A 10,987-nucleotide genomic window follows, 5' to 3' on the forward strand; every position below is an offset into this window, starting at 1 on the left:
CTGGAATCTAACAATGCCTTGGAAAAAAAACAGTTAATCTTTAAAAAATGAAGCATAGCTATACATAAACCCATGTAGGAAATTTAAAAAATTATCGAATAAGCATGTTCTAAACTCCTGAAACATTGGTGTTTCATATTTTAGAGCAGTCACTGCAATTTATGAAAGAAATCAATTAAATCTGTATGTGGGAGTGTGTGTGAAAAAAATCAGATGTAACCCCCTTTGTAATCCTTAACATTTTCATAAGTAACTAATTTAATTACACAATTTTTCTCAGTAACTGTAACTGATTACAATTACTTTTATTTTGTAATTAAATTACGTAATTCCATTACATGTAACTAGTTACTCCCCAACACTGTTCACGGGTGAGTTCAGAGCGGTCATTAGGATGTGAATATCTATCTCTGATTTACTGAATGGTTATGAATGGAAACCCAGTTTTACTGCGGCTTTTTAATCTCACAATTTGGACTTTTTTCCTCAGAAATCTGAGATATGAACTCAAAATTCTGACATTCTCACAATTCTGATTTATATCTCATGATTTGAAGTTTATATCTCGCAATTCAGAGTTTATATCACAATTCTGATTTATATCTCGCAATTCTGATTTGTATCTCGCAATTCTGATTATATCTCACAATTCTGATTTATTTCTCGCCATTCTGATTTATATCTCGCCATTCTGATTTATATCTCGCCATTCTGATTTATATCTCGCCATTCTGATTTATATCTCGCCATTCTGATTTATATCTCGCCATTCTGATTTATATCTCGCCATTCTGATTTATATCTCGCCATTCTGATTTATATCTCGCCATTCTGATTTATATCTCGCCATTCTGATTTATATCTCGCCATTCTGATTTATATCTCGCCATTCTGATTTATATCTCGCCATTCTGATTTATATCTCGCCATTCTGATTTATATCTCGCCATTCTGATTTATATCTCGCCATTCTGATTTATATCTCGCCATTCTGATTTATATCTCGCCATTCTGATTTATATCTCGCCATTCTGATTTATATCTCGCCATTCTGATTTATATCTCGCCATTCTGATTTATATCTCGCCATTCTGATTTATATCTCGCCATTCTGATTTATATCTCGCCATTCTGATTTATATCTCGCCATTCTGATTTATATCTCGCCATTCTGATTTATATCTCGCCATTCTGATTTATATCTCGCCATTCTGATTTATATCTCGCCATTCTGATTTATATCTCGCCATTCTGATTTATATCTCGCCATTCTGATTTATATCTCGCCATTCTGATTTATATCTCGCCATTCTGATTTATATCTCGCCATTCTGATTTATATCTCGCCATTCTGATTTATATCTCGCCATTCTGATTTATATCTCGCCATTCTGATTTATATCTCGCCATTCTGATTTATATCTCGCCATTCTGATTTATATCTCGCCATTCTGATTTATATCTCGCCATTCTGATTTATATCTCGCCATTCTGATTTATATCTCGCCATTCTGATTTATATCTCGCCATTCTGATTTATATCTCGCCATTCTGATTTATATCTCGCCATTCTGATTTATATCTCGCCATTCTGATTTATATCTCGCCATTCTGATTTATATCTCGCCATTCTGATTTATATCTCGCCATTCTGATTTATATCTCGCCATTCTGATTTATATCTCGCCATTCTGATTTATATCTCGCCATTCTGATTTATATCTCGCCATTCTGATTTATATCTCGCCATTCTGATTTATATCTCGCCATTCTGATTTATATCTCGCCATTCTGATTTATATCTCGCCATTCTGATTTATATCTCGCCATTCTGATTTATATCTCGCCATTCTGATTTATATCTCGCCATTCTGATTTATATCTCGCCATTCTGATTTATATCTCGCCATTCTGATTTATATCTCGCCATTCTGATTTATATCTCGCCATTCTGATTTATATCTCGCCATTCTGATTTATATCTCGCCATTCTGATTTATATCTCGCCATTCTGATTTATATCTCGCCATTCTGATTTATATCTCGCCATTCTGATTTATATCTCGCCATTCTGATTTATATCTCGCCATTCTGATTTATATCTCGCCATTCTGATTTATATCTCGCCATTCTGATTTATATCTCGCCATTCTGATTTATATCTCGCCATTCTGATTTATATCTCGCCATTCTGATTTATATCTCGCCATTCTGATTTATATCTCGCCATTCTGATTTATATCTCGCCATTCTGATTTATATCTCGCCATTCTGATTTATATCTCGCCATTCTGATTTATATCTCGCCATTCTGATTTATATCTCGCCATTCTGATTTATATCTCGCCATTCTGATTTATATCTCGCCATTCTGATTTATATCTCGCCATTCTGATTTATATCTCGCCATTCTGATTTATATCTCGCCATTCTGATTTATATCTCGCCATTCTGATTTATATCTCGCCATTCTGATTTATATCTCGCCATTCTGATTTATATCTCGCCATTCTGATTTATATCTCGCCATTCTGATTTATATCTCGCAATTCTGATTTATATCTCGCAATTCTGATTTATTTCTCGCAATTCTTATTTATATCTCGCAATTCTGATTTGTATCTCGCAATTCTGATTTATATCTCGCAATTCTGATTTATATCTCGCAATTCTGATTTATATCTCATTCTGATTTATATCTCGCACTATTATATTTTAAAATGAGTATTAAATAAAACTACGGTTATAGTACACTACACATTAAAATACAAATCTAATATTTACATTTACTTTTTCTTTACTTTTTTATTTTTCATATGCACCTCTGTTTATAGCAGATTTAAAATGTTCACTGCAATGTGAAAATTCAAATACAGCACTGTTTTACACTAAATTAAAGCAAGGAAGAATGAGATTAAATCTTGTAAACTTCTATGCACCAATATAACGACACGCAGTCATAAACAGCAGTATTTATTGTGAAGCTAGTCTAAAAGACATGCTGTGCAGAAAATGTAATACCCACATAAACAGCATAATATAATCATATACATATCCATGAATGAAAGGAATGTCGATTATATGCTCCAGCACTAATCGCTGCTGTAGGTTGTTCAGTGTGTTTTGTCTTGTTTATGTAGTTCTTCAGACGTCCACATGGTGGCGACACAGTAACGCTCTTCACCTGTCTTCACTCAGGTCTGGTAAGCTGTGAGACGCTGTGTGTTAAACTGCAGGACACTAAAACCTCTTCTGTTGAGTCTGAAAGAGACAGCAGTGTTAACCAGATGAAGTGTTTAGTTAGTATCAGGGATGTTTGTGTGTCGTTTATTCTCCTGTTTGTCGCTGAAGGTCTAGTTCAACATCATGAACAACCTCAACCTCCCCAAACACAACAAAATAGGTGGAGTATCACTTTATTTATGATCAGCTACAACCAACTGCTGAGATTCATCTGTATTTGTGTCCCTGCAGCACAAAAGCAGTGTTAAGTCACTGGGGTATATTTGTAGCAATAGCCAACAATACATTGTATGGGTCAAAATTATAAATTTTTCTTTTATGCCAAAAATCATGTTCCATGAAGATATATTTAATATGTTGTATTTTAGAATAATTAGGATTTTTGTAAGAAGTCTCTTCTGCTCATCAAGTCTGCATTTATTTGATCAAAAATGCAGTAAAAAATGTGAAATATTATTAGAATCTAAAACAGCTGTTTTCTATGTGAATAGAAAATATTATTTCTTTAAGTAGTGTATCACGGTTTCCACAAAAATATTGTTCAGCACAACTGTTTTCAACATTGATAATAATCAGAAATGTTTGTTGAGCAGCAAATCAGCATATTAGAATGATTTCTGAAGATCATGTGACACTGAAGACTGGAGTAATGATGCTGAAAATACAGCTTTGATCACAGAAATAAATTACACTTTAACAGATATTCACATAGAAAACAGCTGTTTTAGATTAGAATAATATTTCAAATTTTTTACTGTATTTTTGGTCAAGCAGAAGAGAAGAGAATGCTAAAAATCGTCATTATTCCCAACTTTTGATTGGTAGTCTATATAATATCTCCATAAATCAAAAAGAGATGTATTTTAAACCTGTGTGCTGTTATTTTTATCCGTTCGTAATCTTGATGCTTTGTTTCGCACACTTTCACACGCTCAGATCAGCGTGTTGTCCTCGTCTTGGACACGTGAGAAGCGGTCAGACCTGATAGCTGATTTGTGTTTGCAGCGATGTTATGAGTGCACGTGTTTCTCAGTCTGGAGGGATGTGTCTAACTGCAGGATGAGTGATAACACGTTGCTTGGGTGTGTCCTATTGCTCATACTCAGCTTCATTTGATGGGTTTATTATTTTCGACTGTTTCTGCAGATATATATCCGTGCCTGCAAACCTGGTGTGTAGACTCCGTGACATCTGAGTGTGAACCAACACAGCTGACATTGGATGAATTTAATGTATGCTGTGTGTCGATGTAAACTACATGCATTCCTCTGATTCAGAACAAACACACGTTAAACTACTGCATTCTCATTTTAGACAGAATTCACTTTTTATACAAATATTTTGGGATTTCATTAAACGTGAGCTAATCTGTGTGCTGTATCATATCATGTGTGACCCTGCAGCACAAAAGCAGTCTTAAGTCGCTGGGGTATATTTGTAGCAATAGCCAACGATACATTGTATCCTCCTGACTACCAGGAAAAAACAGTTAAGTGAATTTTGTATTTTGTCATGTCATTACATTGTTTAGAGCATAATAAAATTTTTGAAAAATGATATTTTATTCATATGTTATGCCATGTCCTCTGTAGAAGACATCGGGACTTTAAAAAGTCCTGTTTTTAAAAAAAAAATAAAAAGACATGAATAAACATGAAAAGGCAAAAAGAGTGGGATTTTTGTTTTAACCACAAATCAATTTTCATTTTTTTATACCAAACTTTATATAAAGATGATTCTCAACTATGTTATGAAAGATATTTTTAAAAAACATTTTTCTTTATGCAAAATGTGTGTAAAATACATATAACATACATGTAACATACTGATAAAAAATGTATAGCCTGAATGCACTGTAAGTCGCTTTGGATAAAAGCGTCTGCTAAATGCATAAATAAATAAATAAATAAAATAATAAATAAATAAAATGGCCATAAACTAGTTTTTCCATTATATACAATGTATCTATAAACTGTATCTAATTTGCATATTAATGTGTTTTTGAGGCAACATAGAATGAACAAATAAGTGCAATAATGGGAGTAATAATTAGCAAGATTTTCATAATAATATCTAACATTTAATAGGAATATTGATACACAATTTTTTCTCTATTCATTTGTTGCGTCTCCCAAAATGTGTAATAAACAAGCTTTAAGTCCTGGTGTCCTCTACAGTGGACATGTATGAAATCAACCTCCTGTTTCATAACAGAAGCTCATATTTTGATTTGAAACCCCATAACATTTTCCTGAGATGTTAGTTTATGACAAACAATTTGTCAATTAGTCAGATTTAAATGATAATTACAAAATATTATCATATTTCCATAAGGGTGTTACACTTGATCACTAAATTAATGTCAGCCGTTTTTAAAGAGCAAAGAGAGGGAGTGGTCTCGGAGAAACATCCAATCATTTAGCATCTCTGGAAAGCCCTGAATGTGACTGGTCTTGTGCTCCAGGGTCACAAATGTAATAAATGTTTGTCAATCCAGTGCAGTTCTTTGAGGTTTTTGTCGCTCCTGAATGTTGCATTTCCACAAAATGCCTTCACCGTCAGGACGGACGAGAAGAACGAGCTGATGTCAATCATATCATTTACTTAAATGCTTTAAATAATCACGCGCTCCAGCTCTTGTAATGTGACACTCACTGAATGGCATATTTCATAAGAAAACTCTAAGATATAATCTGTTTTTAATAAGTGTTTGATCAAACCAGTGCAGTTTTTCAGCTCTTTTGAAACTCATTCAAACATTCTTGAATGCAAAAAAATAATAAATTTAAAAATCTTTTTTGTCTTGTTTTCTAGTACAAATATCTAAAAAAGTTTCTGACTGATTTATTATTTTTATTTATTTATTTCCAGAATGATTGTAAACATAAAGGTTTTGTGGTCCAGGGTCACAAATAGATTTTTTTAATATGATCTCCAAAAATTGTTAGTTTAATATTTTATACAATATATTACAATGAATATATATATGTGTGTGTGTGTGTGTGTGAGAGAGTGTGTATAAACAATGCCTATTTATATACAAAAAAAAGCACATTAAGTAAAACAGGAAGTCATGATAACCTCACTTCCTCCCTGATGGTCAGCAATGGAGCGAGATAGCTGGAAATCAGTCCAGAAATACGATCAGAGAGAGACTGATTGTGTGTGTGTGTGCGTGTGTTTGTGTGTGTGTGTGAGAGAGAGTGTGTGTGTGTGTGTGTGAGTGTGAGTGTGTGTGTGTGTGTGTTTGCGTTATTATAGTTAACTAAAACTGAAACTAAAAACTTTTGGTTGAAATGTTAAGATATTTTTAATTTTAAAAACTTTTTTATCTAGTTGCAAAGAAAACATTTCTCATTTTAATTTAGTTTAAGTTGATGTACTAAAAATAAAAAATATTTAAAAATGTATTAAATTATTGAAAACTAAAAATATATATAAAAACTATAGGCCTATAGATAAAATACAAAAACTACTAAAAATGAAAAAAATATCTGATTCAGAATATTAATAAAACTGCGATTGGTAGTGTATGTTATATTCAGAGAACCTGTGTAAGGTGTGTAGTATCATGTCGACGTCATGGGCTGTGTTCCAATCCCGAGTGCGGCGCCTGTGTAGACAGCGCGCGGGGTGTCACGTGTGCGTGCAGGGCTCCGCCCACTCGCTGTCAACGTAGGCGGAGCGAGAGGGATTGAGACGCGGCCAGTGCGACACACACACACACACACACACACACACACACACACACTCGCTGAGAGAAAGTGGGAAATCCCGCTGGCAGTGGTTCCACCGCTGCTTTCTCGTTATTTTGTCTCGTTATTGTTTCACTTCAGGAGCGGTGAAGGATTTGAGGCGGAAGCTCCAGAAAGGTAACGATATGATCTCAGCCTCAATTTATCGATAAACGAGACGCGCTGATAAGAGCGAAACCAGCGCGTTTAACTGTACGGAATTATGTTCCAGTCTTTAATTATAATCCAGATTCAGCGGTTTTAATTCTGGACAGAAGTGAGTCTGAAACTAACTGTGAGTGAAACTAACTAACCTTAACCTGGTCACTGGTCAGTCAGGTTTAAAATCTACAGACGGGTTTAGTCATAATAGTGAGGTACAGTTGCAGTCATAGGCTTTAAATACCATGGTATTCTGTGAAATACTGTGATAAATGAATGTATGTAGTCATTAAATAACATTGTAAATATCAAACTACCACTAAACTAGTTTACAGTGAGTTTACAGTGAATACAATGTAACATAAGTGTTCACTTCATTTGTATACGTCACGTTTGCTGTTGTTATTATGTATAAACCAACATTAAATCAGCCGTCGGTCACTTTAGAGAAAAACAGTAAAAATATAAAAATAAATAATTAAAGGAATGTCTACTTTACTGATTATGTTCTGTAAGTTGATTAAAATACATTTTAGAAATTAATTAAAATTTCTGATTAAAATTAACTAGTGTAAAAATAAATAAATAAAATAGATCTAACAAACTTGATTACAGAACATTTTAAAATTTATAGAAACTGTAATGTAAGAAAATGTAAAAATGTAACTAGATAATAAAAGTACAAAATCTTACAAACTCACGTAATTTGATTAAAACAATTGTTTAAAAAATTATAAATAAAAAAATATTAAAATAAATTAGGGTTACTTCAGTCAGGGTCAGTCACTTTAGAGAAAAACAGGGTAAAAATATAAAAATAAATAATAAAAGTAAGATCTAATTTACTAATTAAGTTATGTAATTTGATTAAAATAAATTTAAAAAATTTGATTAAAATGAATTGAAACGGTGTGAAAATAAATAAATAATAAAAGTAGATCTAACTAACTCGTGTAATTTGATTAAAATAAACATACATTAAATAAGTACAAAAAATTGAATAAGCTAAAAATGACTAAAATAATTAAATAATATACAGATACATAACAGTACAGTACAGTAGTGAATAGAAAAATGTTTAAATATTAATTATAAATTAATAATTCTAAATAAATATGAATATAAATGTTAATATTTGACACACATTTACAGCATTAATATTTCACCGTATAAATGGGGTCTGTGTTTGATGGTCAGTGACGCTCAGACTGAAGAATGACGAGCTGCAGCTGTAATTATAACGAGGCGTTTCGTTAGTTTAGTTTGAGCTGTCGGCGTGAGAGGTGACACAGAGGTGAGACGCACCAAATACACAATGACAAGCTGCTTTGATATTTAATATAGTTACACTGTAAAAAGGATTTGACTATCTCAGTCTTTCATGTTTAATTCATTGTAATTATTTGTGAAACTTACTAGCAATTTCTGAGTGTTCTAGTCTTTTCAGTGTAACTGCAGAAAAAAATTCATTTGCAAAAAATGCCTTTGCATTCTCAGATTGTTTTGGACATGTACCATGGCAGTACCGTAGTATTTTGGTCTTTTACCATGGCACTATCATGGTTTTCTTTAAAGTAAACATTTGGACTAATACCATGGTAATACCATCATTTTGGGACATTTATCGTGGTAATACCATGATAGTCTTTAACGTGGAATACCGAGTGAAAAAAGTAGAGTTTGTGTTTGGAAGTAATAACTCTGCGCCATGGTATTACCACAGTAAGGATTTTCACATTTACAGTAAATATTATGTAGCATAAGTGTTCACTTCATGTGTATACATTACATTATCTGTCATTTAGTTAAAAAATGAATAATAAAAATAAATAAATTAATTCATCTAAATTAATTTAACTAAATAAAGAAAGAAAGAAAATAAAAGTCTATCTAAATTAATGAATAAAAAAATTAAAAAATTTAAATCTAAATGAGTGAATAAAAAATAAAAATCTAACTAAATGAATGAATAAATAAATAAATTAAAAAATTAAAATCTAACTAAATTAATGAATAAGTAAATAAAAAAATTTAAATCTAAATGAGTGAATAAAAAAAAAATCTAACTAAATGAATGAATAAATAAATTTTTTTAAATCTAACTAAATGAATGAATAAATAATTTTTTTTAAATCTAACTAAATTAATGAATAAATAAATACAAAGCTAACTAAATGAATGAATAAATAAATTAATTAAAATCTAACTAAATGAATGAATAAATACATAAATTAATTAAAATCTAACTAAATGAATGAATAAATAAAAAAATAAAAATAAAAAAAGACTAAAATAACAAAAAAAAAGATTTAAATAAATAATATGTGACAGTACCGTATTATAATGAATAGACAAAAACTCATAATAAAGTTACAAGTTACAAAATTATTTTACTGTATTTTACTGTCATGTAATGGATTAGTTATAAATTATCCATGAACTATATAACTAATACCATGTTATTTAGTCATCTATCATGTTAATTTGTTATACACTGCTCAGATAATCCCATATTATCTGGACACGTATCATTGTAATACCATAGTATTTAAGTACTTCCATATAAATCATCATGTGATATGATATGTTTATGTTATTTAGTCATTGTGGTATTCTTTAAAGTATCTAGGGATGCGTTGGTCAAATATCATGAAAATACCATAATGGTGCTGTGATAGTCTCGGGGTGCTGAGTTTCCGTTACCACAGGAGGCTGGATTGAGAGAGTAAACAGGTTTTTCAGTGAACACTGATTAGTGTGCGAGTGTGAACGGAGCGTTATATAACATGATGTCTATCTCCACAGCCGCTCCTCTGTAATTACCAGCCATTATTCACTCGTTACACCTCATGGTTTCACTTGATCGCTGCTGGACTCGAGCGGATTAGATTAGAAACTAGTCTTGACACACAGGGCACGGCAGGCTTCAGGATCAGCTGTTTTGGTGCAACTTCCTGCTTCTCCTAAAACCCTCAAAAAGATGTCTATATAGGCAGCATTAAATATTATGCTGACTTCTAAGAGGCTTTGTTTTTTAGCCAAAGAGCAGATAAAACTTTATATTATTTATTTATATTATTTCATTATTTTATTATTTATATGCTATTATTATATATTTATATTTTATTTTATGCTGCCTTCTAAGATGCTTTCTTTTAGCCAAAGAGCTGTTAAATTTGATATATTACTATTTTATATTTATATTTTATATTATGCTGCCTTCTAAGATGCCTTCTTTTAGCCAAAGAGCTGATAAGTTATAAATATATAATTTTTTATAACTTTTCTCTTTGCAGAGAAGTCACTCCCATAATGCATTGCAGCAAGTCTGTTTTGTTTGTCGTCTTAGCAGTATGTAGCTGTTAGTTCAGATCTGCCGAGTCTAGTTTTGATCAAAGGTACATGTCGTAAACATGAACACAATAATACCTGCTTTTGTCATGAAGGCCGTTGATAAATACCTGTTTGAACACGCTATTGTGTGTGTGTGTGTGTGTGAGTGAGTGAGTGAGGTGTTGTGTAAAAACACCTGCACAAGCTGAAGAAAAACCCGCCGTCGCTGTAATGCTGTTGATCTAGTGCCTGTCATTTGTGCATCCTTTCATCCTCACAGCCTTTTCTGAGGTTTGCTTTCAGGAAAATAGAAAGAAAATGCTTTTCTGTCCAACTTTTATTTTGCAAGAAATGTAGTAAGTAGATATTGACCGATACTGTTTATTCATAGCTGATTTTTAAGTGTTCTATAGCCAATAAAAATGCAAATATATATATATATAAATTATAAAAATTGAATTGAATATAAATATAAATTATATATATATATATATATATAGAGAGAGAGAGAGAGA

General features: G+C 31.8%; 1 protein-coding gene across 1 annotated transcript in view; it reads left to right on the forward strand.

Annotated features, from left to right (window-relative positions):
- The first annotated feature begins 6,920 nt into the window (after nucleotides 1–6,920).
- The window catches only part of LOC107738713 (pleckstrin homology-like domain family B member 3), a 21,193-nt gene continuing 17,126 nt past the window's right edge, over nucleotides 6,921–10,987 (forward strand). Inside the window, exon 1 of the mRNA XM_016550569.1 lies at nucleotides 6,921–7,115. The gene's annotated coding sequence lies outside the window, so the exon portion shown is untranslated. The remainder of the gene's footprint in view (nucleotides 7,116–10,987) is intronic.

This window comes from Sinocyclocheilus rhinocerous, unplaced genomic scaffold (assembly GCF_001515625.1).
Source record: "Sinocyclocheilus rhinocerous isolate Xijiao unplaced genomic scaffold, SAMN03320098_v1.1 scaffold281, whole genome shotgun sequence".
In the NCBI taxonomy this organism is placed as follows: domain Eukaryota; kingdom Metazoa; phylum Chordata; class Actinopteri; order Cypriniformes; family Cyprinidae; genus Sinocyclocheilus; species Sinocyclocheilus rhinocerous.